General features: G+C 41.0%; 1 pseudogene across 1 annotated transcript in view; it reads left to right on the top strand.

Annotated features, from left to right (window-relative positions):
• Window positions 1-9,133: 9,133 nt before the first annotated feature.
• The window catches only part of LOC309612397 (microspherule protein 1 pseudogene), a 43,578-nt pseudogene continuing 33,805 nt past the window's right edge, over window positions 9,134-18,906 (top strand). The window contains exon 1 of the transcript XR_014249766.1: window positions 9,134-18,885. The product of XR_014249766.1 is annotated as a microspherule protein 1 pseudogene (transcript). The remainder of the gene's footprint in view (window positions 18,886-18,906) is intronic.

Raw genomic sequence — 18,906 nt, forward strand, 5'->3', positions numbered from 1 at the left:
TATGGCCAAAGCCACACTCCCCTGATACACATAATGGATATGGCAAACATGTTCTGTATGCACCACTGTTGCTGACCTTTGAAAGAACTCTACTATCCTTGAGGAGTGAAGCTCCTTTTTTTTTTTTTTTCTGTACCGCTGATGACCTTTACCCCCAAGGTGATACCTCCACTAAATACTGCTTTTATTCTAGTGGCTTAGTGTTGAGTTGTAGGCATTAGAAACAAACAGATGAGTCTTGCAAATTATTTTTAAAAGATTGGAAAATGTGATGGAGCCTGCAGAATTTACATGGGCCTTGCCGACACTTCTACTTTCTCAGCTTTCATGGAGTCATAGCTCTCATTGGCTAGAGAAACAGGAAATTCACACTGTCTCTCTTTTAAAAGAATTATAGACCCATGATGAGTAGGGCCCATGAGCCTACTGTATCCTCTTGCATGTAGCCATGGAGATACACCCAAGCCTGCACATGGCCACAAAGAACAGGGGAAGTGGGGCGCTGTTCCCTATTCTAACTGGTCAAAGGGACATGCCTCTTTGTTACTAAAAACACTTGAAATTCAGGAATTGATAATACTTCTACTGAGTATTCTCTCAGTGGTTTTCCATACTAATAGCATCTGTCCATTTGCATCTCCTTTTCTGTTCTCTGTGAATTTTCTTTAACTACTGTCTCTTCCTTTGTTAGATAATAGAAATATTGAGAAGAGTTGGAAAAAAGTTATCAGAGTTTCAAGGTTAAGAGGAATAACAGAACAATGGCAGTCCTGTCCCTCCTCCAAATAAGCATGTCTGCTGTATCAATACATCTGCTATATGACGGGGGTTAAGCATAGAGTTGTGGTCAGAAAACAATGTGACATGAGTATTGTAGAGGTGGCATTAGCCTCATTAACAGCAAGCCGTAGAAGGCAATGCAAGAGGCCTGAGCATAGAGGTTATGGGATTCTTCTTTCCACAAAGCATTCAGAGTTATAATCTGAACTCTGTACAAAATAAAATAGGAGGGGCTGCCTGTTTTCCACTTCTCTGAGGTCTGCTCCCAGAGTTTAATAACTCTGTACACTGAGGGTTGTCTTTCTGGGACACAGGAGCACAGAACTTGTCATTTGTAGGTGATGTCTGTCCAAAAGAAGTTATGCATTCTTTACTGTAGAAGTAAAAGGCAAAGTCAGGAGCATTCTTTTGCAGAAGGCCAGCAAACAGTCCTGTTTTCCGGCAAAAACCAAGGGAGTAAACATAGAAGTATGTTTTGCTTAGGATTATCTTTGATGGTTTAATGAGTCTTTATGAAATTTCAGGTGTATTCCCAATTCTCAGATTTGCCCACAACTGCATGTTTTAATTACTCTGGAGCATAGAGGGAGATTTTGTTAATCCTTAGCTATAAGACGCTTGAATGATTTGAATACTTCAGCCCCTCGGTCAATAGCATGCGTATTCTACGGAGACCACATTAACTATGCAAAGGGCCACATGAGGACCTGTGAGAATGGTGTTCAAAACATGGTCTCAGCAGAAGGGATGTATTATTGTTAAGACAAAACACCTTCACAAACTCTCAACGAAACCCACAGCCTCCTATAACCTCAAACCAAATATTTATGGCTAAGTCTCTCAGGATGTAAGCATCGTTACTAACAAGTTTTGAGGCATATTTGTTATTAAGTTTATTTCCTTAAAAATTTAAGAAAGAGACTGATGTAAATTTACTGTAGAGTAGAGGTGTCATTCACTGGGGTCTTTTATCTGTGAAAGATCAAAGTTTACATCATGAATCCAATTAAAAACTTTATCTTGGCATTCAAATGTCCTGAAATATGTTTTGGTGACCCTTTATCTGTCCCCATCATTATTTTTGCTTGGATTTGAAAGGCTATTCATATTAGTAGGGGATGAAGGTGAGAATGATTAGAAAGGGAGTTTAGAAATTAACATTAAGCTATTTGCAAAAACGATTGTATATACCCAATTCACGCTGTCTTCTAGCAGAGTTAGTTTGGGAATCCATGTTCCAAGTCCAGTGATGCTGCCGGAGCTAACATATTTCTGGAAGTCTCCCTTGGAAATGTCTGTAAATGTCAGTTTATAAGCCCCACAAGACTTCCTCATCTATTTATTTATATTAACTCCTTTTTGAAAAATTCTATTATTTACCAAATTTTATTTCAAATAATGTTTGGCTATTTATTTTTTTTATTTTTTAAATTTATTTATTTATTTATGGCTGTGTTAGGTCTTCGTTTCTGTGCGAGGGCTTTCTCCAGTTGCGGCAAGCGGGGGCCACTCTTCATCGCGGTGCGCGGGCCTCTCACTATCGCGGCCTCTCCTGTTGCGGAGCACAGGCTCCAGACGCGCAGGCTCAGTAATTGTGGCTCACGGGCCTAGTCGCTCCACGGCATGTGGGATCTTCCCAGACCAGGGCTCGAACCCGTGTCCCCTGCATTGGCAGGCAGATTCTCAACCACTGCGCCACCAGGGAAGCCCGTTTGGCTATTTAAAAAAGACAAACTTGGAAGAGAAAAAAGGTATTAGGAAAAACTGAAGAAATCTAAATAAACTATGGATTTTGTTCCATAATAATGTGTTGGTTCATTACTTGTGACAAATGTATTATACTAGTGGAGGATATTGATAACAGGGGAAACTGGGTGTAGGGCGTATGGAAATTCTCTGTAGTAACTTTGTCATAATTCTGTAAATGTAAACCTATTCCAAAATAAAAAAATTTTCAGAAAAGGACAAATCTTATACCTGAGATATGTTGCCTTTTTCTAATACCTCTCATTGACTGAGAAAAGAAAAGGAAATGAGGAATAAAAGAATAAAGAAACTAACCTTTTCTGAGTATCTATTATGTTCCAGAATCTTATGTATATGTTCTCATTTACTTCTCATAATAATCCAATGACAGTAATTATTATTTCAATCTTATAAAAAAAGAAAAAGACTCCTCAGAAAGGTAAATGATTTGGCCGAGGACAAATAGCTAATATGTGTTAAACATGAGAATTCAAGCCCATTTTTACGTAGGTCTTAATTCTCTCCACCGCATAATCATATTTCTGCCCTAAAAATTTGTCATAGGCTTTGAAACTAATGTCCAAAGAGCAGTTTCTAAAACAATGTCAAGTACAAATTTCCCAATACTAACCACCATGAACAGGGTAACACTAGATACGAAATTCCTGGTATATGTACTCTTCAAAGTTAGTTATTTTATAATTCAAGGTATTAATTTTCTGATAGAGTCCATAAGGATGACAGATCTTTCCCCTTTGTGGTAATTGAGTTTTCACTTCAGGGACAGTGGATCTCTTGGACCAAGTCCCATTCTGAACTTGTCATCATGCCAAAACATCCATTTGGTAGAAAGGCCTAAAGGGTGAAAATGAGGTTGGCTCTAGGAAATGTAGGCCCAAATAAATGCTTCTGTGTTGATGGAAGACCCAGGGCTTTTGCCAACATTATGGCTTATTCAGGTTACCATGGAGAAATAGAGGGACCGGCCGATGAGGCCAAAGAATGACCTGCTGCCAGTGGGTTTTCACACCTGTGGGGCACTGCCCAGATCCTCCACTCTTGCAGTTGCTGGGAGTGTTGACTGCTGGCAACTCACACGTGGGTGCCTTCCCAGGAACTGCCCTCTGATGGAGGGAGCTGCCTCACCCAAGTTTTGCACCTCCCTTTGGACTGCAGGCATCTAACGATGAATAGATGTTGAGGTTACAAAGGCCTGGTCTCCTTGCCTCAATATGGGGCATCTTTGAAGGACCTCCCCAGCTTCAGAGCTCCCTTTGGGATCAGCTGAGGTCTCTCTTGCAGCTGCCTCACACTTCCAACCTCACCCTTTGCTCATTTCTGCTTCCCTTACTCGCTTACAAGTATTGATCCAAGAGGGCTCCTCAGGGAAACATCCATATGCAAATCTCAGAGCGACTTTCCTGGGGAGAACAATCTATGCCACTATCTCAATATGCTACTGCCCTCTCCCCTTATGGGAAGAATCTAGTACTTTAAAATGCTGTCTTAAAAGTGTAGACATCACTCTTTCCAGGAGGCCTCCTTTGACTAGGTTAGTGCCCTCTTAGGAAGCCCCTCAATCTTAGTTAAGTACCTTCCCCAGTAGAGCATTTATGTCACCAAACTGTAATTGAATTGTACATAAATATGCCAAATTAGTCAAGCCCCTTTAAAGGATTTTTATTTATATTGGTTTTGCTCCAAAGATATTTTGTCATATAACCATAAACATTGATGGGGTTATCCTGGAAACTTTATTTCTTGTTTTTCAATGCCAGTTGATTAAAAAAAAATGGGCAAAGGACTGAAAGGATTGACATCCTGAAGAAAGAAATCCTGAAAACAGATTTGCCTATAGATAATTTTTTTTCCTATATTGTATGTGATTCTGAAACAGAGATGTACATACTACAGAATATTGATTCAGAATTCATGTTTCCTTCCAACCAAGAAATGTCTACTTAAAACTGGAGGAAATCTTACTATGCTCCAAACTATTTTTACAGATGATGGAATTGTCACATATGAGTAAATGTTCATAATGGCATCTTCTCAGATTCCTCCAGCTTATGATACCATTCCTTTTTTCTGACTCTCCATTGTCTGTTTGCGCCATCTATTAAGAGTTAACCATGGATGGGCATTGAGTACATTTGCAGACAGGCTCTTGGGGAGTCTCTGGCCATAGGCACCTTGAACAAAGGACCAACTCAAGCTAGATCCATGAGACTCTCCAACCAGAAAACATCTCTATGGTTTCCCACATAGAAGCAAAGCCTAAGTAAAGATGCAGACTTCATAGGCCCGTAAGGCCTTAATTTATAAGCTTTCCAGCTGCTTCCTACCATGGTCAGTGGGCTTGGAGTGAATCCCTTATATCTGTATTGTTTTTCTCTCATGATAGGTGTTTTATCTTGCCTCCTCCCTGTGAGAGCACTCTTATTTCTCATTTATTTAATGTCCCAATTTTGCTTACTACTTTACTTACTGATCTAGATTTTGCTGTGGTTTTTCTCTCTATAATGACCCTACAACCCAAGTGGAAGGGGAGAACTTACTCTGGAATGATGGACTGCAGCTGCACAGTCAATTGCTCTTGAAGATTTCACCTGGTTTGAGAGCTAGGTAGATCTTGTTGAAGTTGTGGGTCTGCTTTAATCCTGGAGAGTCTTAAATCCCCACTCAACCCTTTATACTAGCAGTGCTCTCTTCATTACGGGAATAGTTTGAGCTAACAAAGAGAAGCAAGTAGTTTGTGTCTTACCTAACACAAAGCCAATTTCCTCACTGCTAATCATTCTCATGAAACTTTATATTCAGTCCCATAACCAGTGGTCTCTTGTATTGAACACCAATGACCCTCTTTTATTGAAGTTTAACTCCTCACATATGTCTCTTCTTAGAATAAGTGCTCACTGAGGGAAAGATTCTTGCCTTGAATATTTTTTAATCTTTCAAGAAGCTTAGGATACTGCTTTGCACAGAAACTGCTGGGCTAAATATGCTTTATTACACTTAGCGTTCACTTTCACTTCCTTTTTATCCCTCCAACCAATTCATGTAAAAGGGGCTAGAAGGCTAAAAATGACATTTCTTGGACCTTTTTAGCTTTTTGATGGATGTGATTTACAATGCAATGTGATTTTCATGCAAAATGAGATGTAAATGCATGAGATTGCAAGGGAGGTAGAGGATGTCTTTCTACAGAGGTGTCAGCTGACATGCAAACTCCTAAGGATGGAGAGGTTTTCAGCATCCAGATGCCACGTTCCACTCTCTGGACATCAGCTTGTGAGTGTGGGGCACACAGGTGGTCACAGAAGTAGTTCAGTAACCTCTGGGTCACAGCTGAGGGAGCGTGATTTTTTTTTTTTTAATTAATTAATTAATTAATTAATTTTTGGCTGTGTTGGGTCTTCGTTTCTGTGCGAGGGCTTTCTCTAGTTGTGGCAAGCGGGGGCCACTCTTCATCGTGGTGTGCGGGCCTCTCACCATCGTGGCCTCTCTTGTTGTGGAGCACAGGCTCCAGACGCGCAGGCTCAGTAGTTGTGGCTCATGGGCCCAGCTGCTCCGCGGCATGTGGGATCTTCCCAGACCAGGGCTCGAACCCGTGTCCCCTGCATTGGCAGGCAGATTCTCAACCACTGCACCACCAGGGAAGCCCAGGGAGCGTGATTTTGAAGCGAAACAAAACAAAATCCAGGCTGTGGCAGCTCCCTGACTTTTCTGCTTCTCCAGCCCTTCCAACAATTTTGAAAATATCAAATTCCCTATTAAATCCCCTTCTTATAGAAACACTTAGAGAGTTCTCTATTTCTTGTATTGAACCCTGACCGACACAATTGCTCAACATCATTTGTTGGTGTGGTAAAAATATCTCATGCCCATCCGGATTATACACAAAATGGTTTCATATTATAGTTTTCTTTACTTTTATGTTTCTGATTTCTGATGAACTATGAGGGCTTTAAAAATGCTAAGGATTCACCTATATTCCTTCAGTCATTTTAAAGGTGGGAGAATGAGCCCCTGCATTCTTCAAAACAAGTGCAAACATGTTCAGTTTGTCAGTAACAAAGAATTACAGCAAATAGGATATTAAAGATAGTAGAAGTTTTGAGTTAAAAAAAACTCTATTATTTATTGGTAGGTGAACCTTTTCAGACTCCGCAATTATTTACTCAACACCCCAGTTTAACAGTGAACAATTTATTTCATTAGTCACTAGTTTTATTTAAGTCTTAACTAAATCTCACATGAGTGCTTTTGATTGTGTGGTACAAATCCACATTCTGAGGTTGAATATTGTGGACTATTTAATTTTCTGAATGTAATTTTGCATATAATAGGCTTATCTTGGGAAGAGCTCAAAACACATTGAAATATGAGGATTAATGAGGCATGAGTCATAAATCATTTGGCTCTCCCCAGATTACACTTCTGGTTGTGGAGTTAGGACCACATCCTAGCTGTCTTGATTCTAGTACACTGTGCTCTCCACTGGCCTTCATTTTGTCTGTGGTCTTTTGGGTCTGTGATTAACTGAATCCTTTAATTTGAGCTTTCTGCCATTCTTTCTCATGCATGTTTTCCCTTTGGGTCTGTAAATGAGAACTACATCCACTGGCTTGGCAACCTCAGCTCTTGTGAGTATAATGATGGCTGCTAATATTAACATGGCACTTTATAAATATCTTTCACAAATTTTAGTTATTTGAGCCTCTCAGAACCTTATGAGTAAGTAAGACAGGTATTATTATATTATTCTTAGTTTATAGACAGGGAGAGAAATAGCTGAGAAAGATACAAATATTTTTAAATGAAGGCTGGAATCAGTTTGGATTAAAACAAAAACTACTTCTGTAGTTTAAAAATATTTGCTAGAAACTTGAGCCATTGTGTCCAAAAATTTAAAGTCAATAGTTTTAAAATGCCTAAGCCTCAAGCTCATCTGTGGTAACGAGTGATGTGGTCTTTCACCACCTGACTTTTGCAAGTTAGCATAGTTTATAAGCCAGAGAGAAGGTAAGAAAGATACTTTGCAGGAGAACTTGTGAGCTTTTGGCAATGTTAGCAATGTTGATTTTGATTCCAAGGCAAAGGGGTTCTTCCAGTCTCTAGTTTCCTGGACTATTCTGGTCCTCTAGCTATGAATGACTCAAGGGCAAAAAGATCATGCCTTATTCAATTGTAAACCAAATTCCTTGAACAGTGCAGAGAACATAGTCAAATGTCCACTAAGCTATTCTAGTGGCTCTTATTCCAAAGTTCCTCTGAATTAATACATTTTCTTTTGAAGTACTGTGTTGAATGCATAACCTCAAATGCTAATGTGAATCTCCAGTCCTTCATTTGATAGTCTTTCCTAGTATAAAGCAATCAATTTTTCTTGTCATGATGGCTTTTTATAAATGTTTGCTGTTTATTGCATCTGCTTCCATTATTCTCTCTCCTTACACATTTAATTCACTCTTATACTTTATTTTCCTTTTGTTAGATGCCATGGGTAAATCAGAAAGTACAGATAGAATGTGAGTGGAACCTTTTGTCCCTCTGTTCTAGACAAATGCTCTTTAACCAGAGCATTGTAAACATTGAATTGAGCTGAATAGATGGAACACTGAGTCATTCCCCAGGGCTTTGAGAAAACCTGGTGCTGTGGCAAGGGCTCAGCTTTGCCCTCCACACCTGTCACGCTTGTGCTCACACTGGGGTATAACAGGGTACTGACTACATTGGCTCTTCCAGTGAACTAGAATAGTTGACAACTGGTTGACAATTCTTTTGTGAGAATTTTCAAGGGACAAGGGTATCTGAGGTTGGCTCTATCATCTTCCTGTTGGTGTTCCATTTTCATGTGTCCTCTTCTTTTCAAAGAAAAAAAAACTTTTTTCAAGAGTTTCACCCAGAATAGAATCCCTTTTTGGTACCTAAGTTTTGAGTATTTTTAAAAAAATCTCCTACTGCCACATCCTCCCAAAGTCTAAGAGGAACTGACTTGACAGTAAGTGTAGCATTTATTTGCTTCTTCCTTTACTAAGAAATTCCCAGAGGATCCTTTCCTCAGAAATACAAGCTTGAATTGTGCCCGGTCCTTGCTACTAACGCTCACTAAGAGAGATGGCGACACTAAAACAAGCAGCTGTTAGCAATGGCATTTGGGCTGTGAGTGGTTTGTAGATGTTGAGAGTGAAATATTTCAAAATGGAACTGAATGGAAAAGCCAAATTCAAATTGATAAAGGGGCTGTACATGTGCTTCATTTAACTTCAGACAGACTTTTTTTTAAAATAAATAACTGGATGGATACAGATGAATGAAATGGATGGCTAAATGGGTTTTTATTTATTTATTTTTGGCTGTGTTGGGTCTTCATTTCTGTGCGAGGGCTTTCTCTAGTTGTGGCGAGTGGGGGCCACTCTTCATCGCGGTGCGCGGGCCTCTCACTGTTGCGGCCTCTCTTGTTGCGGAGCGCAGGCTCAGTAGTTGTGGCTCACGGGCCCAGTTGCTCCGCGGCATGTGGGATCTTCCCAGACCAGGGCTCGAACCCGTGTCCCCTGCATTGGCAGGCAGATTCTCAACCACTGCGCCACCAGGGAAGCCCCAGACAGACTTTTGACTACTTGTGTCATATACAAATGTGTACAACAAAGCTTGAAATTGTATTTCCATTTTACTTAATTAGATTAGTGCAAGACCTGCATAATAATCAACAGTTAGTAGCCTCACTACTACTGGGGTTCAGAATCTCAAAATAATTGCTGCTTTTGAAGTTTGGTATGGCGTCTGGAATGAGGTCAATTGGTTGATTTTTGGTGTCACTAAGGTTGGTTTTACTTGTATTTGTGTGGTCCAACTAAAAGACCTCAATTTTCTTTAACTAGAGTAGGTAGACATAAAAATAGAATGTATTTTTAAAATTCTGAAGAAGTAATTAAGGATTTTTTTTTTAATTAAAGACTGCCCGCTTTAAGAAAAATAAGTTCAAGTACTATTTTTTTCCAAGTTTTAAAAGAAATGGGTAATGAAACCTCACTGCATGTTTTCTCTCCAACATGAATAATAGGAATTTGAAATCCATTATAATTACAATTAGGGTGTTTTCTCTCCAGGTTTTAGATATCTACAGTGTGTGGCCTGCAAAGAGAACAGCTTTACATAATTACAAAAGACAAGGAAGATTGGTTTCAGAAAAGCCAATAGTGGAACAGACTATTACACATAAAATTCTGGGCAAGAAGACAGTGACAATACCAAGAGAGAGAGCGCTCAAGAGAGCAATACTAAGAACCCATTCAGAAATCAAGAAAACCCAAATAGCATTTATCCAAGCAGAGAGCAGCTCTGCAGTTTTCTGTTAAGCAAAAGGAAGGCAGATGTTCCATTTTGTCCCTGTTGGGAAGATTTTCATTTGCAGCTGGGTGATGTTTTAAAATAAGACTTTTGTAAGTACTGCTTTGTAGAAGGAAGTCAAATTTCATGACAGCCAAGAGGAGTTTTGGGCCACTCTTGTAGCTCTCAGATGTGCAGTTCAGACTTTGACTTGAAAGGAACATGTAGGAATGGAAAAAGTTCAAGCCTTAGAGTTAAGGCCCTTATGCCTGCCTTGGCCATTAAGTCAGGCTATCTACCTTTTCACGCTCCAGTTTCTTCATTGGCTGAGCAGATTATAATAACACACTGTGTGAAAATGTTTGGTACACCTCTTAACTTCCCTGAATCTCGGTAGTTTTATCTGTAAAGTGAGATCGTTTGTGACTTTTGAGAATGTCTAGGTAAGGGGCCTTCATATTTCTTGTAAGCTAATTCTCAATTAACTCCATATTTCTCATATTCTATGGCCCTGCTATTTGCCTTTTATGTTTCATGGAGTGTTTATGAAGATGAAATAAGACCATGTACAGGTCAGTGCTTTAAAGGATATAAAGGGCTACCTAAAAATCAAAGTGGGACCCTTATTGTTAATACAACATCGGATTTTGAAACAAGTTCCAGTTTTTTGTTTATATGTTTATAAATCTTATATCCAATCTGGGGTAGAATCATTGGGGGAAATTTCTTACCCTAAAATTAGTAAACATACGAGATAGAATTTGGACCCAGGTCAGTCTGATCAAGGTCTATGTGTCTGATGATTACCTGTATTGGTAGGTAGATGACCACTGTTAAAAGATAAACTGAGGCATATTAAAAATTTTAAGTCTATTTGAGCAAGAATGGATTTGAATCAGGCAGCATCCAATCTAGCAGATACAAAGGAGCTCTGAATAGCTTTACAAAATGAATGACTTTTATAGCCAGAAAGGAATGGGAATGAGGAAGTTATACTAGGCAAAAAAAAAAAAAAAAGGTTAGTTATTGCAAGGTTACTTTCCTTTAGGGGATGACAGGGGTCTATCAGGCAGACTACCTAACTGTTGATTAGGTGATTGCTGGTTGACTGGCTTAAGATTCCATTTATGAGAGCTGTAAGTGTAATTCAGTCTTGGTTTGGTGATGTGGGTCTTGGCATAAAGAACTCTATTTTGGGCCTGTTGTCTTTTTTGTTTTTTTTAAACATTATCTATAATGGTGAGAATGCCCACTACTCAAACTGGTTTAGAGGGAATGCTGATAAAGGGGTTTGAAACTTCTTCACCCATTTTCTTTGGGTTCTTTCCATCAAGGGTAAAAAGTCCAAAAAAACACGTCCTTGCTTCTCTCAATAGGCCTCTGTTAACATCAAGAGAGAGGTGCTCTGAAATGTTTTGCTTTCACTGAGGGGTCTGATGAGTTACAGCTCTTATGATTAGGTTATTGATATTGGAAATATGCATTTTCCCTTACTGGTTATGTAAGATTTATGTAACTTGAGTTTTTTTTATTTAACAGGGCTGGGAGTCTAAATGTATTGTTAAAAGTCTGTGAATGGCTGAGGTTTTCTTAAATTTTATAGCCTAAATTATTGGTAATGTAGCTCATAAAATCTCAGGAAGGTAAGACTCTATGAAAATATAAACTTTATTATTAAAGACTTGAAGTGTTTATATGAGCTGTGAATTGTGGTGGTATGTGTGTGTGTGTGTGTGTGTGTGTGTGTGTGTGTGTGCTGTTCCCTGGCAGCCGACAAACACAGTGAGGTCATCAGCATGTGCTAAGATCCTGAGAGTCAGACTCATGTCTGTGCTCAGGATCAAGAAGCACCATGTATATAAAAGGGGGAATGTCTTGCTGTGCAACAGACTGGGTGTGGAATGGAAGGAAGTGGAGGGAGCCTGAGACGTAACAAAGGTTTCCAGATTGGGTGACTGAGATGGTGGGGACAGGAAGAGAAGCAGGCTTGACAAGAAACGTGATGAGTTCACATTTGGACCTATTGTCTGTGAGGTGGGTGTGAAATAGCCAGCTACAAATAACAATAGGCTCTCAACAGTACAGATGTGTACCTCAAAAGAGGGATCTGGACTTGATATGCAGAATTGAGATTAAGCAGCTTTGAGAGGATGGGATCACCTGTGGGAAGAGATGGACCCGGGCAAGGGGTGTGCCATGAGATTCCCTTCTCTGAGCTGGTTTTAAACAGAGGCAGGTACAGAATGAAAAGGAGAAAATGGTACTAGCAAATCCATTGGGGGGCAACATAACCTACTCCTACTCCAGGGCTTTAGCACATTTCGCACTCATTGTCTAAAAAATTCTCTCCCCATCTAACTCTGTGGGTCATTGCCTCATCCTTTTCAGAACTTGGCTGAAATGTCACCTTCTCAGTGAAGCCTTCAATGACTGCTGCATTTAAAACTGCAATCTCTCCCATGCTCAGCATTCTCCATCCCCCTGCCTTACATCATTTTTTTTCTAAAGCACATATCCCTGTATGCCATAATCTAAGTTTAACTGAATGGTTTGTTTGACGTTGGTCTCCATCCACTAAAATGACCAGCTTCAGGAGGTCAGGGACTCTTGTTTACTTTGCATCTCTGGAATCACTGAGATTGCCTGGCACATAGTAGGAGCTCCAAAAATACTTGTTGAAAGAACAAGTAGGCTCATAGGGACCTAAAGGCCCAGCTCTCATGTGATCATTAGCCTTGGAAATGCAGGAGGACCCAATTTTGGTGGGAGAGTGAAAAAAAGATTATACACTAAGACTTGATAGCAGGAAACTTGAGGCCACATTTTGTGACTAGAAAATGTATAAAGAAGACAGATAGCAAAGCAATTTGTCTTCCAGCGAGGATAATTCAGAATATTAATGGGGCTGCTGATAAATTCGTTGAGAAAATTAAGGATGCACTCGCAGTGTGTGTGCAGGTGGAGATTGATGACAAGAGAGCTGGTTTGGAGGGACGTCAGTGTGTCTGAAAATCAGGCAGGCTGTGATTTGGTTTGGGTGGGCATAATGATCTCTCCTGTATACTCAAGGTGGTTATAAGTGGTAGGTCAGTCTTGGTTTCTTAAAGTGCTTTTTAAAAATGATCTCTATAATTCAGAGAAGTTAAGGATTAGAACAGAGAAATTACCTGAGTTGATAAAATGAAGAGAATGAATATGCTGGATTCACTAGAACTTGAAATTAAGTTGTTGTAGAGAAAATGCAATTTTCAGAATGACATAACTTAATTTTTAAAAAATGATTTAAGGATACATTGAAATATATGGAAAACTCAGTTTAATGTGAAATTTTTTATCGCAGAGTTGTAAAAGGATGCAACCCAGTTGTGGGTCAGACCTTACAAGTTTCCCTCTTGGATTTTCAGAAGGTCTGGTTGGCTCATGGACTTCCTGGAAGTGTAACTTTGCACACTGGGAAGTGAAGTGAATGTCCAGGACCCCATCTGAGGTGGCCATTGCATGGTCCTAGGAAAAGACCTGTATGTGGTGTGAAGTCCAGGAGGCAAAGCTTGATTTAATTCTGTTCAAATGATGAGCTGACCAACATAATCTGTATTTAAAAGCTTATTTTCTAAGCACCAATGACTGCATACTGCTTGCATACATTCATTTACTTCTTTTTCTGGAAGGAGAGTTTGGATAATTGTACCTTCTCAACAGGAGTAATACCTGTCTTATCTTTCCATGGGCTTATCATTTTCCATGTTGCTTTCATTTCTGGGTCTTGTCAGTAACACAATTTGGTCAGTGAAGCTGACACGGGGCTGTTCCTTTCTTCCCTGGAGATGATCTTCCACTCTTCTCCCCTCCCTATTTTCTAAAAAAGAAATATCTGATTTGTCTAGCTTGGTTAAGGGAAGATAGGACCTCTGATCCAGTGGGGAGAGGTAATTCTCCCCAAAGAAATCAAGAATGTGAAATAGATAGTGGGCAATGAAAAAGTAGCCAATATCCAAAAACTGATGGATTAAGAGAGCACTAAAATGTAAGTAAACTGCTGTGCCCCTGTATGTGGCCATAGCAGTTTAATTTCTGTGCCTGACATTTAATTTTGGATACTTCTAGCCCCTTGATGTTTTCTTCCATAGTTTATCAGAGTGCTGGTAGACAATTAGTTGACTTTTTTCTTTGCTGTCTCATGTGATGAGATTATTGGCTCTATAAATCTCCTGTCTGCTAACCTGTATCCAGTAGGTGAATGAAAATAGGATTTGGAGTAAAACTATTTAGGTAGCAAGTTATTAAACAATATTCTAGAATTACCACTTCCAGTATGTTGTAGCTTTATTGGCGTATTTTCATCATGATACTTCCCAGTGGGAGATCTGTTTTCAGCTTGATCCGTATTTAGGAAGAGATGTCCTACCATAAGGTTTTTTATTGTTGTTGTTACTTTTGCTGTAATAATGCTGTGTAACAAATAACTCCCCAAATCGCAGTGGCTAGCAACATTTATTTCTCACTCATTGGTCTGAAGATCCAGTGACTCTGATGGGCTCTGCTGTGCTTGGTTGAGCTTAGATGGGATAGACTGTAAGAAGATGGACAAAGGTAGTATGAGGCTGGCGAGCTCCCCAAATGCTCAGGTGCCAAGCATTTGCTGATTCCACCCCGTGCCTGGCACGTGTGTCTTTCGGTCCTGGCTGGGCATTGCCACCTCCCCCTGGGCCAGCACCACCCACGTACATCTTGGCAGAGGCCACAATTGATTGACTTGCTGTTGAGCTCCCACTCTTTGGCATGGCTGCATTTTGATGGCAGAGGGAGCAGTTATGCCCAGAGCCCGGTGTGTCGGCATCACCAGTCTGACCTGAGCACCATGTGCTGCACGACATGACACGTGGCACAGGGAGAACTGCCCAGCATGGAAGATTCTCAGGGGCTGCTAGAGTCACCCCTGATGGCATCAGGCCTGCCAGCCGCTCAGAGGATGAGGAGTCACTGGCAGGGCAGAAGCGGGCCTCCTCACAGGCTTTGGGCACCATCCCTAAACGGAGAAGCTCCTCCAGGTTCATCAAGAGAAAGAAGTTTGACGATGAGCTGGTGGAGAGCAGCCAGGCTAAGTCCTCTACCCGGGCGAAGGGGGCCAGTGGGGTGGAACCAGGGTGCTGTTCGGGGAGTGAACCCTCCTCCAGTGGGAAGCAGGTGTCTAAGGCCCCCAGCACCCCTGTGTCACCCAGCCCAGCCCCAGCCCCTGGACTCACCAAGCATGTGAAGAAGAACAAACAGCCTCTCCAGGTGACCAAGGCTCTGGGCTGCTGGAAGCCTGCACATGACCTCCTGCTCATCAATGCCGTACTGCAGACCAATGACCTGAGATCTGTCCACCTGGTTGTGAAGTTCAGATGCCGCTTCACCCTGCGGGAAGTCCAGGAGCACTGGTCCGCCCTGCTCTACGATCCTGTCATCTCCAAGCTGGCCTGCCAGGCCATGAGACAGCTGCACCCAGAGGCCATTGCCGCCATCCAGAGCAAGACCCTGTTTAGCAAGGCTGAAGAGCAGCTGCTGAGCAAAGTGGGATCAACCAGCCAGCCGACCTTGGAGACCTTCCAGGACCTGCTGCACAGACACCCCGATGCCTTCTACCTGGCCCGTACTGCCAAGGCTCTGCAGGCCCAGTGGCAGCTCATGAAGCCGTATTACCTGTTGGAGAACCAGACAGCCGCTGCCCAAGGGGGACCAAGTGCTGAACTTCTCCATCGCAGAGGACTTGATTGATGACAGTAAGCTGAGTGACATGCGAGATGAAGTCCTAGAATATGAGCTGACAGTGGCCGACTGACGCCAGAAACAAGAGATTCGGCAGCGGGAACAGGAACTGCATAAGTGGCTGCTAGTAGATAACATAGCAGGCATGAGCTCTCCGGACTTTGACAACCAGACCCTGGCAGTGCTGCGGGGCCGCGTGGTGCGATGTACTTGAGAAAGATCACCCTAGGCAGAGCAACCGAGGATAACCAGATTGACGCAGGCCTGTCTCTGGAGGGTCCGGCCTGGAAGATCTCCCAGAAGCAAGGTGTCATCAAGCTGAAAAACAACGGTGATTTCTTCATTGCCATTGAGGCCTGGTGGCCCATCTACATCAATGGACGGCCTGTGCTGTGTGTTTCCAAATGGCGCCTTAGCAACAGCTCCATGGTGGAGATTGCCAGCCTGTAATTCGTCTTCCTCATCTACAAGGACCTCATTGCCCTTATTCAGGCCGAGGCTGCCAAGATCACGCCACAGTGAGAAGTGGTGGCAGGACCCATGGGCTCTCTCTGGCCTCAGTTTCCCCTGCCATCCCAGACCCCTGGAGCTGGGAACTCAGGCTCCTGGAAAAACCAGAGGGGGCTGAGGGAGATTCAGCTCCTGGCCCCTTGATCTGAGCCTCTGTGGGAGGGCGGAGCTGGCCCTGGGGAAGCCCCTAGAGGCTGGGACCCTCAGGCTTCCTTAGTGCCAGAGCCCCTCCCCTTCTCTCTCTGCAGAGGACCCTACCCTTTCCCCCAGATTCCCACCTTTGCCCCATGTCTCCAGCTGATTAGCTTCAGAATTTTCCTTTATTAATTTTCTTTTGTAAATACAAAGCACTGAGTTCTGAAGTAAAAAAACAAAACAAAACAAAAGGATACATTGAGAGTGATAATCCATACTCCAGAATATGGTTACATGTAAAACAAACATATAAAATACATATATATTATATTATTCACATATAAAATAAGCGAGATCACATATATAATAAACTGATATTTTGTGGCTCTAATATCTACCTTCCAACTTTGTAATGCAGTGAACGAAGAAAGTCCCACCAGGTGGGAATTGTCTCACTTCTAGGCTTGTCCAGACCGTCACTTTCATTGTCTTGGTTCTGTATGTGGACTGATCAGCACTTGATTCTTAGTGACCGTCCATAGTATTCAGTCTCTGCATTGGCAAGGTTGCCTCCTTATACATTAAGATTCTTATACTCAACGTAGATAATTCTCAATATATCTGTCTATAGTTTAAGGACATAAAGAGTTTACATCAGCTGTATTCTTTTTCTCTCTTGCTATCCTTGAATGGCATTTTACTCAGACATATTTCTTGAATGCCTATGCAGGGTAGTGTGCAAGCTAGTGGATGAATAAGATAGATATGGTTCTTGCACTTGTCACATTCACAACTCCTCCATAAATAAAGGCCCTGCTGGAACAGAATGCACGTTGGTCTTCTTCAATATGCCACCTTCTAAATGCCTGAGAATCACTTGAGAAATGATCTCTCTGTGCATTGGTGTCTCTTCTCTGCTTGTAGGGGGCTTGGGATGGGGAAATATTCCTCCCTTCCTAAGATAGTTTGTGTGGGACATTAATGATATTCCTTTGGTTTGTTTGAGATAGGTGATTGTTTATAGTTTAAATATTTCTTATGTGCCTATGTAGAATAGAATTCCTCTTTCTTCTCTGAACTTCAAACGCTGTTAATAAGTGGACTCCATAGAAAGGAAGATGACTTTTTGAAAAGCAGTTGATCCTTGAACAATGTAGGGATTAAGAGTGCCCACCCTCCCCACAGTTGAAAAACCACAGATAATTTATAGTCCCTTTCTGTATATAGTATGTGGTTCTTCCATATCTGTGGTTCTGCATCTGCTGATTCAACGAACCAACTATTGTGTAGTACTGAAGTATTTACTATTGAAAAAAAAATCTGCATATAAGTGGAACTGCATATAAGTACAGTTCAAACCTGTGTTGCTCAAGAGTCAATGTACTATGTCCTAGGTTGTCAATTATAGCTTGGCTTTCTCCTCTGTGCTAGAGTACAAATTACCAGGTGGAAGAAGGGTAGAGTAGTTCATTGAAATTCTTTTAAAGGAAAATAAAGCCCATGTGCAACCACTAGACTATTAAAATGTGTTCTTATTAAGAAAGGAGCATTTGAATAAAAATTCAACTTGTTTTTTTTAAAAAGCCAAATTTGAAAAATTGAAGGTAAAATGGAAGAGTATCTTCAAAAGTGTTCTGGAAGTTTCTAGTTGTATTATTCCAAACTGGTGATGTTAATATTTTAAAATAATAATACCTGCATGGTTTATTATTCTCCAGGGATACTCTGATCATTGGAGTTGTGCTATTTATTTATTAGATAGTGTTGGAAGTGAATTGAGAGGTACTGAGAGAAAATTCAAGAGTTGCTGAATTCTCCCTGAGGTTTCCAAGTTTGTGCATACATAATGGTTTTAGTCACTTATTCATTTTTCTCCCTACCTTACTGCCAATGCCTACTTTGTGTTTATACAAATTTTTGTTTCTCAAGGAAAAAAATCTATTTCTGAACAATATCATATTGTATCTCCAAACTTCTCTTAATGCTTTTTTGCTTAATTTTCAGTATGCATAATTTCACTTCTCTTTTTTCACTGCCAATGTCTTAATTAAAATTTTAATACTCTCTTAGTTTTTCACTGTTCATCAGTTTATTGTCCTAAAAAACATGGATTCGATCCCTGGTGCTCTACAGAAACTACAATTGATTCTTCCATTGCCTCAAACAAAACGTGGCTTTTTCTTTCAACAGTATTGTATTAATTGTCTATTGTTACACAGTAAATTATCACAAACTTAGTGGCTTAAAACAACACACAATTTATTATCCAACCGTTTCTGTGGGCCAGGAATTTTGAGCACTGCTGAAACGTGGTCTTTGCTTCAGGATGTCTCAGAAGGCGGCAGTGAAATCATTGGTCAAGGTTGGGATCTCATCTGAAGGTTCAACTGAGTTTGCATACTTATTGGCAGGATTCAGTTTCTTGAGGCTGTTGATCCAGAGGCCTCAGCTCTTTGCTGGGCTGTTGACCACTTTCTTTTTTTTTTAACATCTTTATTGTAGTATAATTGCTTTACAATGGTGTGTTAGTTTCTGCTTTATAACAAAGTGAATCAGTTATACATATACATATATCTGATATCTCTTCCCTCTTGCATCTCCCTCCCTCCCACCATCCCTATCCCAGTCCTCCAGGTGGTCACAAAGCACCGAGCT

The sequence above is a fragment of the Balaenoptera borealis genome (assembly GCF_965194805.1).
Source record: "Balaenoptera borealis genome assembly, chromosome: 15".
Classification (NCBI taxonomy): domain Eukaryota; kingdom Metazoa; phylum Chordata; class Mammalia; order Artiodactyla; family Balaenopteridae; genus Balaenoptera; species Balaenoptera borealis.